This window comes from Neltuma alba, unplaced genomic scaffold (assembly GCF_004799145.2).
Source record: "Neltuma alba isolate B1F8T4 unplaced genomic scaffold, ASM479914v2 tig00010185_pilon, whole genome shotgun sequence".
Taxonomy (NCBI): domain Eukaryota; kingdom Viridiplantae; phylum Streptophyta; class Magnoliopsida; order Fabales; family Fabaceae; genus Neltuma; species Neltuma alba.
This window is the reverse complement of record NW_021635126.1, coordinates 329,687-343,355: the sequence shown is the minus strand read 5'-3', so window position 1 is coordinate 343,355 and position 13,669 is coordinate 329,687.

The following is a 13,669-nucleotide window of genomic DNA, read 5'->3' as shown; positions in this document are numbered from 1 at the left end:
TGAACATTTGGATAGTCACACAGGGATATGGAGGTAACATGTTCACTACTAGAGGCAATAGGTATAGCGTTTTCAAACATATGAGGTGACTCAACAATTATTTCCTCATCAACATCATCTTCACATGCTTCATTAAGTAGAGTAGTAATTAAAGAAGGATCAACTTCTTCAAGGATAGGAGATACATTACCAAAAGGAGGAGATTCTATTGGAATTTGAAGATAGACTCGATTTGCCTCCTCTTTTTGCATGGGTATGTCAAATGTAGGTATTGGAGATGGAGTTTCTTGTATAGTCTTCATGAGAAGCTCATCCATTTTGTCTATATTGGGTGCAAATTCTCTCATTCGGTCATTTAATTTTTGGATGTCTCTCATTACCATATCTAAAACAGATTATTGGCATGGCACACTTGGTTCATAAGGTGGTTCATATGGGATGAAAGGAGGCTTATAATGGTGGGATTCATAATGGGGTCTATGTGGTGGAAAGGGAGGTTCATGATAGGGTTTTTGGGTTGGTTGACTCACTCAGATGGTGTATTGGTAGTTGTCTATAGCGGCTTTCCTAAGAATCTCCCAAGCTTTGTCAATAGTTAGATCTAACAAGTCTCCTCCTACTCCATCATCTATTATTTTTCAATCTTGCTCTTTCAATACCTTATGAAAGTGTAATATAAGTTGTTCCTCAGGAATTTGGTGATATGGATACTTATCCAAAAGACCTTGGAATTAGTTCCAATATTCAAAAAATGATTCATGATTATTTTATGCAATAGACAAAATCTGTAGCCATGCTTGAGCTCTTAAAGTACTATAACCTGTGAAAGAATGAGAAGGCATAGTTAGATGATAATTAAAATGGTAATTATTATTATACCAGGCCATGAACGTATAATCAACTATACTGAATATTCTTGATCTTTAGTAACTAATGTACATGACACCAAAAATGGAAAAATATAAAGAAAAATTGAAAAAATATTTGAATTTGGAAAATTTCAATTAATTAATGTTTGTTAAAAATGTTTAGAACATCAAGAACATGCAAAATGAATATTTCTAAATTTTTTCTGAGCACGTTCGAAAATAGTTCTAGCAAGCACTAAGCACAGACTCAAAAATTACCAAACCAAAAAAAAAACAAACAAACTAAGACTCTACTACACACTAAGGGGGAAAAATAATAAGACACACAGATACATAAGAAATATCACGTTTTCACAATTAAAAAGAAGTCAAAACAAACTTGGCTCCGCGGCAATGACGCCAAAATTTGATCACCCTATCGTGTAAGCTGTCAAATTAATTAACTAAATTAACCCTATATAGTATAAAGGTCAACCTAGGTCGTCTCTCTCTATGAGGAGCTTTGTTAAAATCTTGAAAATTTTTTAATTAAGAAAAACGTGATGTAGAGAAGGAAGGAGTAGGAAAGAAAATTGATTGATTTGTTTAAGAAAATAAATTAACAAAAATAAAAAGAAAATAACAATAAGTAAAAGGAAGTGAAAGGAACGAAAACTTTACCAGAATGATGTACTTCCTGAGGACATTGATGAAAAGAGTTTGTACAAAAACAATTACTAAGTCAAAAGGAAAAACCCTAGATAACATCTAAGTCATGATTAATTAATTAATAATTATACCTAGAGAGCTAGCATATAATCACCTTTCAATTAATCATTTAAAAACCACTTAGCTTGTGAATTTAATTAAACAACTATATCTTGTTCTTTAAAGAGAGTTATCTATCGAAAACCTTAGAGCATGAACTATTTGTGCAAATCAAAATAAAAATCTATAAAGATAAACACTCATAGAATCATGAGGAAACTGAAAATATATTCATTCAAAACTTCAAAACATAATTGTTCAACTGAAACACAAATCAAATAATAGTCCACAAAAGAAATCAAAATCCTAACCCAGGAAATTCATAAACGTAATGTACTAGTGGATTGAAATATGAAAACTGGCAAACTCCCAAATAAAAATAGAAACTCAAGCCACGTCATCTTGTCCTCAAGAACAAAGAGGACTAGCTACACATATGGCTAGATGACACCACAATGATAAAAAGAAAATAATAAAAAGACAGTGAAATAATTAGACACAAGAGGAAGCCAAGTATGCTTGTGCTTGTGTAGTGTAGATGGCTTCGTTGCTTCTCCAAGACTCATTTGATCTCCTTTTATAGCTCTTGAACCTGTCCTAGTTAGATGAGGAAATCCTTGAGTCTTCTAGGTTTATCTTTTATCTTTGTTTATCTTGTAATCTTGATAGAACTTTAAATTTGAATTCTTGATTTGGTGTGAATTTCATGGCAACCAAAGTTAAAGGACTTTTGAATTTAAATGATATTCAATAAAACCTGAAATCAAAGTAAAAATCCCTTTCAAAAGGGAAATTATAAAAATATAATAAAAAATACAATTTTAAGCAATTAATTTATATAATTTTTTTAATTTAAAATATGAATTTCTTCTGCATTTTAAACCATTTAAATATTATAAAATCCCTTAATTATATATAATAATATACTATAACATAGAGATATATCAGTAATCTATTCTTTGTTTTAATTCACTGATTTGGTAGCAAAGATCTGATTAGTCACTGGGCAGTAGACAAACAAGAGTAGTGGAAATTCATCTTCATGATTGGGGTGTGTAGTAGTCAAGCAATGGTTAGTAGGATGGAAAAAAACTGATTTGGTCAATCTACAGATTTGAATACCTTTTAGGAAATACACAGAACCTATGTTTGGCTAAACAGGCAAGTGATTTTCATATTGAGGCAGGGTTTAAATTCATCAACAATAAATTAGTGGAAAAAAGAAGTGTAGGTTGCAATGAGTCTTAAGGCATATTGCATGGGTTTTTAAATGCACTAAACAATCACTAGAAGATTAATTTCACGGTTTTACAAAACAAAGGCGAATTCTTTTTACCATATTCATGTGATCGTTGTTAGGATTACTAGAGAATCTACTACTCATCACGATTACTGCAAAGGCAATACCTGATCTTATGCGAGCTAGGTAAATTAATTTGCTAACTAATCACTGGTATATCTCTTTATTTACAAGCGCACAATCTTTCCTTGTAGCCAATAATTTGAGATTCATTTCTATAGGTGTTACTACTGGACAACACCTTAAAATACTCATTTCTTTCAACAAATCAAGCGTGTATTTTCTCTAAGATAGAATTATAGTTTGTTCTGATATGGCAAATTGTATTCCCAAAAAGTAACATAAAGATCCAAGATATTTGATTTCAAACTTTGCAGCTAAGAATCTTTTGAAGTTTTCCACTCATCGATGTTATCCGCGATAATAATGATATCATCAATATAAACTATTATGATGATTAGTTTCCCATTAACATGTTTAACAAATAGGGTATCACCAACTTGACACTGGTTATAACTTTTTTTCTATACCACATTTGTTAATCTTTCAAACTGCCACATGGATATTGTTTGAGACTATACATTGATTTTTGCAATTTGCAAACCCTATTTTTATATTGATTGAGCTTATTTTCATATAGGTTTTCATGACTTAATTAAGGGTTTTTAGCAAGATTTTTGAACTTAATCACTTATTTTGTGGGCAAGTTGGATCAGTGAGTGATTGCATGAATTTATTCTTAAAAAGGTGCATTTGTTATTAAAATTGCATTTACTCTTTTATTGTTTTTATTTTCTTTATTATTTGGATATGATGCTTCTTGGACTTGATTTGCATTGTAGTACCTTAGAAGGGGACAAGAGGTGCAAAGGCCCAAACAAAAGACTACTTGGGCCCAAATATTTGGACTTCCCATTCTGCATGCTTCATCGCGGTGAATTACCAATTAACTGCAGCTGCGCGCGCATTTTGGACTTGGAGCTTCATTTTGGAAGGGTTTCCATCCTTTTACCCAACCTAGATATAACCTGAAACACCCATTATGTCCAAAAATCAAAATCCTATTCTGAATCTCTCTTTCAATCACCATTTCTTCTCCTCTAATCACTATATTCTAGTTCTTTGTAATCCTTCTCAGTTTTCTCCCGTTTTCCACCATTTTCTTTAGTCTCTTCTACCGTCCCACCAGAGGCAGCACGTTGTAACTTCTTACTGGAAATGTAGCAGTCTCCATGCGTGACTAGACATGGCATGTTCATGTGAGCGTTCACCATTTTGAGCCCATTAAAAAGGAAAGAAGCATCTAATCTATCCTAATTATACATTTATGACTTTGGTGATTTGGAAAGAAGCATCTAATCTATCCTAATTATACATTTGTGACTTTGGTGATTTCTAACATTTAATTACCCTAATTCTTATTGATGTTCATTCGGGAATTTAATTTTCAATATTGAGTTTCCTTGGAGGTAATTTCAAGTGAATCTATCGATGGCTCAATTCCTCTATAAACATGATTAGGAATTAGAGATGAGTTGATCAACTTAGGTAATGACTTGATTAGAATCATTTGAATCACAAACAAACTCCCCAAGTAAAGAATCCAAGCCTAGCATGTAAACCTAATCTCAAGAGAATCACCGTCTCATTGCATTGATTTCATTTCAACTCATTTTATCCCAAAAATCCAAAAACAATTTCTTTTTCTCGCATTAAAATAATTTTAGGTAAAATGAATGTCAAAACTATCAACTTTGTTTTCTTGCATTTTCATGATATTTAGTTCCTAGGTAATTCAATAAGACTCCTTAAGAATGACTCAAGGTTGTAGTTTGTTGCAATCCTTGGTTAAAAAAAAAAAAATTCTTGTATTTAACCCCAAGGCCTAGGACTAAATGTTTACATCATATGGTTAAATCATATGCTTCCCATCTCTGAATCCAGGGAGCATCCATATAGATCTCTTCTTCTAAATCATCATGAAGAAATGCATTCTATACATCCAATTGATGTAAAGGCCAACTAAGATTAGCTACTAGAGAAAGTAGTACCTTAATTGTATTAAACTTAGCCAGTGGCACTATAATATCCTGATTTTTAATCAAGAATTTAAGAGTAATTAAAATTATTGTAATATAATATTGAGGTGTTAATGGTTGTTTGAGGTGGATAAGAAAAAATGGGTAAGTTGTAACATGCTATTTTTCAAGAACTTAGGGACTTAATTGTAATCCGAAGTATAAGGATGATATATTCTAATTTTGTAGGAAAATGGGCCAGTCCACCCTTGGTGGATTAGGCCCAAGCCCATTAACTTTGGGGCTCTAATGCGAATAACATAACATGTGGGTCTCAAATGGTGATTTGCAATTTTTCTTCAAATTATGGATAAGGACAGACGGGGGCAGAAGTTTTGTTTTTTAAGATGTTGAATCAGTTTAAGAAACAAAACTTACCGACTTGCCTTTTTTTCCCTCCCGCGTTCTCTCTTCTCATTCTCCAAAAAGGTGCATTTGCTGTGAACATCCATTCCGACTCTATTACCATGATTGGTATCAGAGCCTGCGTTATTTCTTTCGCTGTTCATTTCTTTCTACAATTCTGTGTTTTCATTTTTTTTTCTTCCCCTGTGTGCCTTACGGTTTGGCACTTCTTCAGATTTGCTCTCAAATATTATGCAAATCTTGTTTCATATTGAGTATGATAGTTGTCTATGATGATTGTGTGTTATTTATAGTTTTCCTTTGCTTCCATGACCATCGGATGTTACAACTTTTTTTTGTTGTCTCCAACTATTATATGATAGTAGTATGCATGGGAGATGACTGAAAACAATTAAAAACATTTGGAAAACGGTAAAAACGTAGGTTTGGAAGCATAAAACTCATAACCAGTAGAGTTCGTTCTTGAGCCATTAAAGTTTTCATTTTTGGGTGTTTGGAAAATGAAGTTTTTAGGCTTCAAAAATTATCCCATTGCGTAGAGCTCGGAAAAACGAAGAAAATGACACCAAGAACGCGAAGAACAGACGTCGGATGAAGGAGATGTGGGGAAAAGAATGTTTCGGGTCCGACGAACATGACCCGTGAAGGAACCGGGTCAGTCAGACCCAGCTGGAGGTTGAAGACAACCTCTAGTCCCCCTAAACGACACCGTTTTGGTGTGACTAATAAAAAAAAAACATGTACTAGGCTGGACGTAGGATCAAGCCCAGACAAAAAAAAAAAGAATGTACTAGGCTGGAGGCAGGATCCAACCCAGACCAAAACAAAAAAAAAACACAAAGTCCGTCCCAAAAGAAAAAAAAACGAATTAAATTTTTTTTAAAAAAATTAATTAATTAATTAATTACTGCCACGTGGCTCGCCTGTCTGACACATGGGCCACCCCATTTGAAAGGGGGTGGCGCGTGGAAGCCGACGGCCTAGCGCGTGTTGCCATCAGCCATCCGGATGGCGGCGCATGTTGTCTAGGCAAGTGGTCATCAAAATTTTTTTTAATTTTTTAAGGATTTTCTGCTTCTTAGGGCGCGTGAATGGTCCAATTGGGGTGTGGTTTGTCTCTAAAAATCCCTAAAATCAAGATTTTCATTTTGATATATAATTTGATAATTTTAGAGGCAATTTAGGATCCATTTATGAGTATTTTAGTGCGTTTTCTGGTGTTTTTATGTGAATAAAAATTCTAGAATATTTAAAATAATTTATATTATTTTGTTCTAGGTGAAAATAGAGCAAGAGGCTTCTAGTAGCACTGAAAATACTGATCATGGTTCATTGGAATACTCATTCCTAGGTGATGGAATTCCAGAATATGAACCTGAGGATGAGGATCCTGAGGAGGAACCTGAAGAGGTTCCTCAAGAAGACCCAGAGGAGTTAGTGGATTTTGGACCTGAGTTGGAAACTATGTTCCCCACTGAACCCCTCCCTATCGAACCTCAATTAGTCTATAAAGATTCACTGGATCTCCCTAATGAAATTGAAGTTGAGGAAGGAGAAGAGGTGAACCAACCTTTAACCCCCTCATTAGCTATGAGTATAGCTGAGAGAGATGCAGCAAAACTGACAAATATAAAAGGAATCAATGGCGTGCTCGCCAATTACATACAATACATGACCGATAAGAAGAATACAAAATTCTACCTTAAAGTCATAATGGAGTACATAAGAGCAATAAAGGTTAGAAGCGGACCTAAAGGCAAACCCATAAGGAAGTCTTACTGGATTTGGGCCATAGAGCTAATATCTTCCTTTATGAACAAAACACGCAAACTTAGGAGCCTAAGAAAAGCAATGCTTGATTACCTTTATGTGCATATCAAATAATGTAATATTTATATATGCTTTATTAATATTTGTTGTATTAAGTTTTTTTATGGTTTCATGCATTGTAAACAGACTAAGTGTCATATTTCATTTAATGAAATTATTTAAATTATCACTAAATGATTATCTGTGAATATATATATGTATGCCTTTTATAAGTGGGAGCTTTTAGAAGATGAGACTTCTAAGAGTTGTGTTTTTAATTAAAGTGCTCATATAATTCTTGATAGAACGTAATGATTATTGCTTGTATCTGTGTGATGGGAGGTACAAACGTATTCTCCTAATCATAGATCTTGTAATTTCATTATTTACTGATCAAAAATAATATAGGCACATTACATTGTATACTTCATTGTGCTATATAACTGAAATGTTCTTTGGTTTGGTTCTCTTTAAAGAGAACATAGATTAATGTGAGATAGATTTATCACAAAACTAAGAATGGCAACCAAGAACATAATTGTTGAGCTTAATAAGGGAGAAAAGCTCAACGGGGATAACTGGGACATATGACACCAAAAGGTTCAATACATCTTGGAGGAACAAGATGCGGTTGAACCTTTAACCACTGCAATGGTCGAACCCGAAGTTGGAATACGGCACAACATAGTAGAGATCAAGAGGCTTACTTAGTTTGGAAGAAGAAAAATAACATAGCAAGAATTACGCTTCTGAGTGCCATGGCTGATGACATTATGTGTGAGTTTGAACGGCACAAAACTGCATAGGCTATGTGGATAGCGTTGAAAGACAAGTTTGGTGGTACTTCTACCACTAAACTTAGAAGGTTGACGATTAAGTTCGACACCTACAAGCTCAAGCCAAACAATCCAATGAACAACATCTGAGAGAGATGGCCAACATGATCAGAGAACTTAAGGAAGCAGGCCATGTCCTGTCTGATGAACAGCAAGTGCAGGCTGTGATCAAATCGCTTCTTGCTAGCTGGGAACACATGAAAGTCAACCTGACCCATAATGAAAACATCGTTACTGTTAACGATGTAGCCAAACACTTGGAGCTGGAGGATGAACGTTTAGAGGCTTACAAGACCTCTGGACAAGCTTATTACACTGAGGATGCCGGTACTTCCCAATCAAGGCCCGATTCCAAGAAGGGCAAGAAGTTTCAAAAGAAAGGGAAGAAAGGTGGTCCTCAACCCAAAAAGGGAAAGAAGCAATTCAAGAAGAAGGGAAAGAAAGGTGGGAAGAAGAAGCTAGACCTGAAGAAGGTCAAATGCTTCGCCTGCCAGAGAATGGGCCATTTCGCACGTGACTGTTCAAAACAGGCTGAGAGCGAAAAGGTATTAGTGAATTATGTGAATTCACATGTTTCATATGTTTCTAGTACTGTTTTTCTAACAAAACTTGTTTCTTCTTCTTGGATTATAGAATCAGGCTCCACAGACCACGTAACCAGGGATCGAGGATCCTTTATCGAGTACCGTTAGTTGCCATACTAAAGCAAGTGGCTTTACGTTGGGAACAACGTGAGGATCGAGGTTAAAGGTTTGGGCACCTGCAAATTTACTTTGCGTGGTAGGAAGACCTTGATATTCCATGATGTACTTTACACTCCCGACATCCGGCAGAACTTGGTTTCTATATTGTGTCTGCTAGAATTGGGGTTTAATGTAAACTCTCATGGTAAAGTTGCAAATATTTTTAGCAACTTTGTTCTTTATGGTTCAGCTTTCCTGTTTAAGAAGTTCTTTGTTTTGGATATTGTTGGTGATTTCAATAGTAATGAATGCTTTGCTGTTTCTTTGAATAATGTTGACATAAACACCTGGCATGCTAGACTAGGACACATTAATCAAAATAAAATGATTAAACTAGCAAAAGAAGGATTGTTAGGTGCCATTCCCAATATGGAAATGTCACTATGTGAGAACTGTCTAGCTGGTAAGGCGACAAGAAAGCCTTTCGGTAAGGGAAAAAGAGCTGAAAATCCATTGCAATTAATCCATTCTGATATTTGCGGTCCAATGAGTGTGAGGGCGAGACACGGAGCTTAGTATTTTATTACCTTTATTGACAATTTTTCACGATATGGTCATGTCTATTTGATCCCGCATAAGTTTGAAGCTCTTGAATGCTTTAGATGATACATAAATGAGGTAGAGAATCAAATGGATAGTAAAATTAAAGCATTACGAACTGATAGAGGTCGTGAATATTTATCTGATCAATTCAAACAAGTCTGTGAAGAAAAAGGGATAATCAGACAACTGATTTTTCCTAGCACTCCACAACAAAATGGAGTTGTTGAAAGAAGAAACAGAACTCTTCTAGACATGGTTAGGTCTATGATGGCTCAAGCTAACCTGCCAATTTTGTATTGGGGTGATGCCTTGTTAACGGCGATCTTCATACTTAACCGTGTACCCTCAAAATCAGTCACTTCCACACCCTACGAGTTATGGACAAAACACAAACCAGATCTAAGCATCTTGAGACCTTGGGGGTCAGCGGCATATATCCATGACACTTCTCATAAGCATGGGAAGTTGGGTCCCAGAGGAAAGAAATGTATCTTCATAAGGTACTCTGAACAATCAAAGGGATACGTCTTCATAGGTGAAAACGAAGATGGAACGATGACTGAAATAGAATCAAGGGATGTAACATTCATTGAGACTGAATTTCCTAATAGAGGAGATGTTGACCGCACTATTTCTCTTTATGAGACACAGGAACAAGACAGTGCAGAACAAATTGACAAACCAGAATCTTCTAGGTGTGTCAATCTGAGTGGGAGCCAAGAAAGGTCAACACCAAGGCCTGAACAAAGAAAGAAAGATAAGCAAATAGCTCCTGTCAGAAGGAGTAACAGGGAAAGTGTTCCCAAAAGACGCTTTCAAATAGAAGGTGAATCTCTCTTAGTTACTCCAGAAGGAGATGATGAGCCCCGTTCTGTACGAGAAGCCTTGTTAGGTCCTACGAAAGATGAATGGATGAAAGATATGGAAGAAGAAATGGACTCAATGAAAAAGAACCAAATTTGGGTGTTAGTTGATCTTCCAAAAGGACGTAAAGCCATTGGGAACAAGTGGGTTCTCAAAATTAAAAGAAAAGTGGATGGATCAATTGACAAATACAAGGCTCGATTAGTGGCAAAAGGGTACACACAACAGGAAGGCATAGATTATGAAGATACGTTCTCACCTGTTGTGCGTTTCAATTCTATTAGACTTATTTTGGCAATAGTAAACTGTTTAGACCTAGAATTACATTAGATGGATGTAAAAACCGCATTTCTGAATGGTGATCTAGATGAAGAAATCTATATGGAAGAACCATTAGGTTTCACTAAAAAAGGAAAGGAAAATAAAGTTTGTAAACTTGAAAGGTCCATTTATGGGTTGAAACAATCATCTAGACAGTGGTATTTGAGGTTTCACAAAGCAATAACCTCATATGACTTCCAAATGATAGAGGAAGACCACTACGTCTACATTAAGCGGTTTGAGGGTAATTTTGTTATATTATGCTTATATGTAGACGATATACTCTTGGCCGGAAATAGTCTAAATTCGGTGGTAGCTATTAAAGAATAGCTTTCGTCGAATTTTGAAATGAAAAATATGGGTGAAGCAGAGTACATACTTGGAGTTAAAATCCAAAGAAATTGTTCAAAACGAATCCTCTCTCTTTCACAAGAAAATTACATTAACAAGATTCTTGAGCGATTTAACATGAAAGATTGCAATCCCATGAGTACCCTTGTTGCTACTGGAATGGCTTTGAGTTCTGACATGTGTCCCAAAACCGAGTCTGACAAAAAGAAGATGGAAAGAGTTCCATATGCCAGTGCTGTTGGTAGTCTGATGTACGCAATGATGTGTACAAGACCAGATATCTGTTATGCAGTGGGACTAGTAAGCAGATTCTAGTCTAACCCCGGTGAAAAGCATTGGAAAGCAGTGAAGAGGATCTTGAGATACTTAAAGGGCACTTCCAATTATGCATTGTGCTATGAAGGAAGTGACCTGTGCCTTATTGGGTACTCCGATGCTGATGTAGGCGGAGATGAAGAAGAACGAAGGTCAACCTCAGGTTATACCTTCTCGCTCAACAATGGCGCCATATGTTGGAGTAGCAAGAAGCAAACGTGCATTGCCTTACATTCAATAGAAGCTGAGTTTGTGGCATGCACCGCAGTAGTACAAGAGGCTTTATGGCTGAAGAGATTTATAGAACACCTTGGATTTGGAAACAAGAGTACCAATCAGGTGATGGTATACTGTGACAATACTGCAGCCATAGCCTATACTAAAGATCCTAAGTATCACAGCAAAACCAAACACATTGACATCAAGTATAATTTTGTTAGAGATTATATAGCACAAAAGGTTGTTACTATACAGTACATTTCTACCAAGTGTATGGTAGCAGATCCTTTGACAAAGCCAATAGGTGAAAAAGTTTTTAAAGAACATGTGCAAGCCCTTGGCATACGTAAAGTGTAATTTGTAAACCTCATTAATGAAATTATATTTTTGTGTTATCACTTTATGTGTATGTCCGAAAGTATATAATGTCTAGTATGTCGTACAGGTTAAGAAAGGTTGGCTCTCTCACACGGGCAACCGCCTTTGACACTCAAGTGGAGTAAGCAAAGATGAGACATTTGTGTTCACCAGTAAAGCAGCAAAAGAATGCTGATATGGTAGGGAAGAAACACAAACTTTATGTCACCTTGACTAAAGTGGAGCAAGTCAAGATGAGATCCACGTTGATAAAGTTGGATTGAAGTTTGGAATCCCACTTCCATAATACCTGCAGCCAGGCAACAAACTCTTCAACGTCGACGTCATAACAATGAGTAGAGTTGAAGAATTTAGGTTTAGATACTGAGTGTGTCTAGACTTAAGTCTGTACAGTGTTAATGATAAGTACAAAATGACATACGCTCTTATAGTAAACGAGTAACACCGTAGCATGTGTTTCATACCACATGTGCTGGGAGAACCGCAAAAGGGAAGCAAGTGAAAGATCCATGCTTCATTGCTGTGTGAGTCCCGGGGAGGAATTATCCTCCTGTTGGTGTCCTTTGACTTTGACAATATCACGAAGATATGTTTTAGTGACTTCTACTTTGGCATATGTCCTATGGTCATGATTGATGCGATCTAAGGTAGTATGCTAAGAAAGCAACTAATTCATATCAAAGTGATATTTGGGCGAAAGGAAGATTGATTGTGATATACACACTTATGCTAGTGTCTGTGACATGTCCCTTATGACATTCCGTGGTTATAAGTGTGGACACTAGACATACGAGAAAGGTAATCTGAGTCAACCATTGACTCAAGAGGGATTAGATTTACCGTGAAAAAGTGTATATAAGTAAATCTAGGACATCTGAGGCATAATTTTAAAATTCACACTACATGAAAGGAGAAGGTAACTTGTGCTGGTCCAATAAAAGGATTTCTAGTACAGGCACCTAAATGAAGACGTCATGCCCACGCGGTCACAGCAAAGCACTAAGTATGAAACTGAGGGGAGACGAAGAGATGAGACCCATGACACCTAATCCACCAAGTGTGAGTGGGAGATGTAGGAAAATGGGCCAGTCCACCCTTGGTGGATTGGGCCCAAGCCCATTAACTTTGGGGTTCTAATGCGAATAACATAACCTGTGGGTCTCAAATGGTGATTTGTAATTTTTCTTCAAATTATGGATAAGGACAGACGGGGGCGAAAGTTTTGTTTTTTAAGTTATTGAATCAGTTTAAGAAATAGAACTTACCGGCTTGCCTTTTTTTCCCTCCCGCGTTCTCTCTTCTCATTCTCCAAAAAGGTGCATTTGCTGTGAACATCCATTCCGACTCCATTACCGTGATCGGACTTCCACGCGTGGCTGTCTGAATCTGAGATTATTCGACACTTCAGGTATGCCCGAAAACCATGAAATTTATTAAAATATTATATGTTATAAAATTAATTTTATGTATTTTTATTGAAAACAAATGCGAATAAATATCAAGTAAAATATCTTATATTTTAAATATACAGACATTATATATACACACAATCACCTCTGTGTATATTATTTAGTAGTTAACTGAATAACTTTATATTGGGTTAAAAAAAATAAAAGAAAAGACTTTTAATATTTTAAAAGATTGAGATTAGATCACGAGGTTTATAGAGACTGTATCTTATCATATTAAAACATTTGGATAATTTTAAAATATACGCAATAAAACTTTATTTTTTTAAAAAATTATTAATATTCTTTTGAAAAGCTTAAACCTAATTTTATTTTGTTCACCCTTTCCCCACACGTTTGCACAGCGGCCCCCTAATTCTTTCCTTCTCTCTCGTTCTTCTGGTCACCCTTGGATCATCTCTTCATCACACTTATGCATGATCAACCTCAAATTCAAGGTATACATGTTTTAATCAATTTCC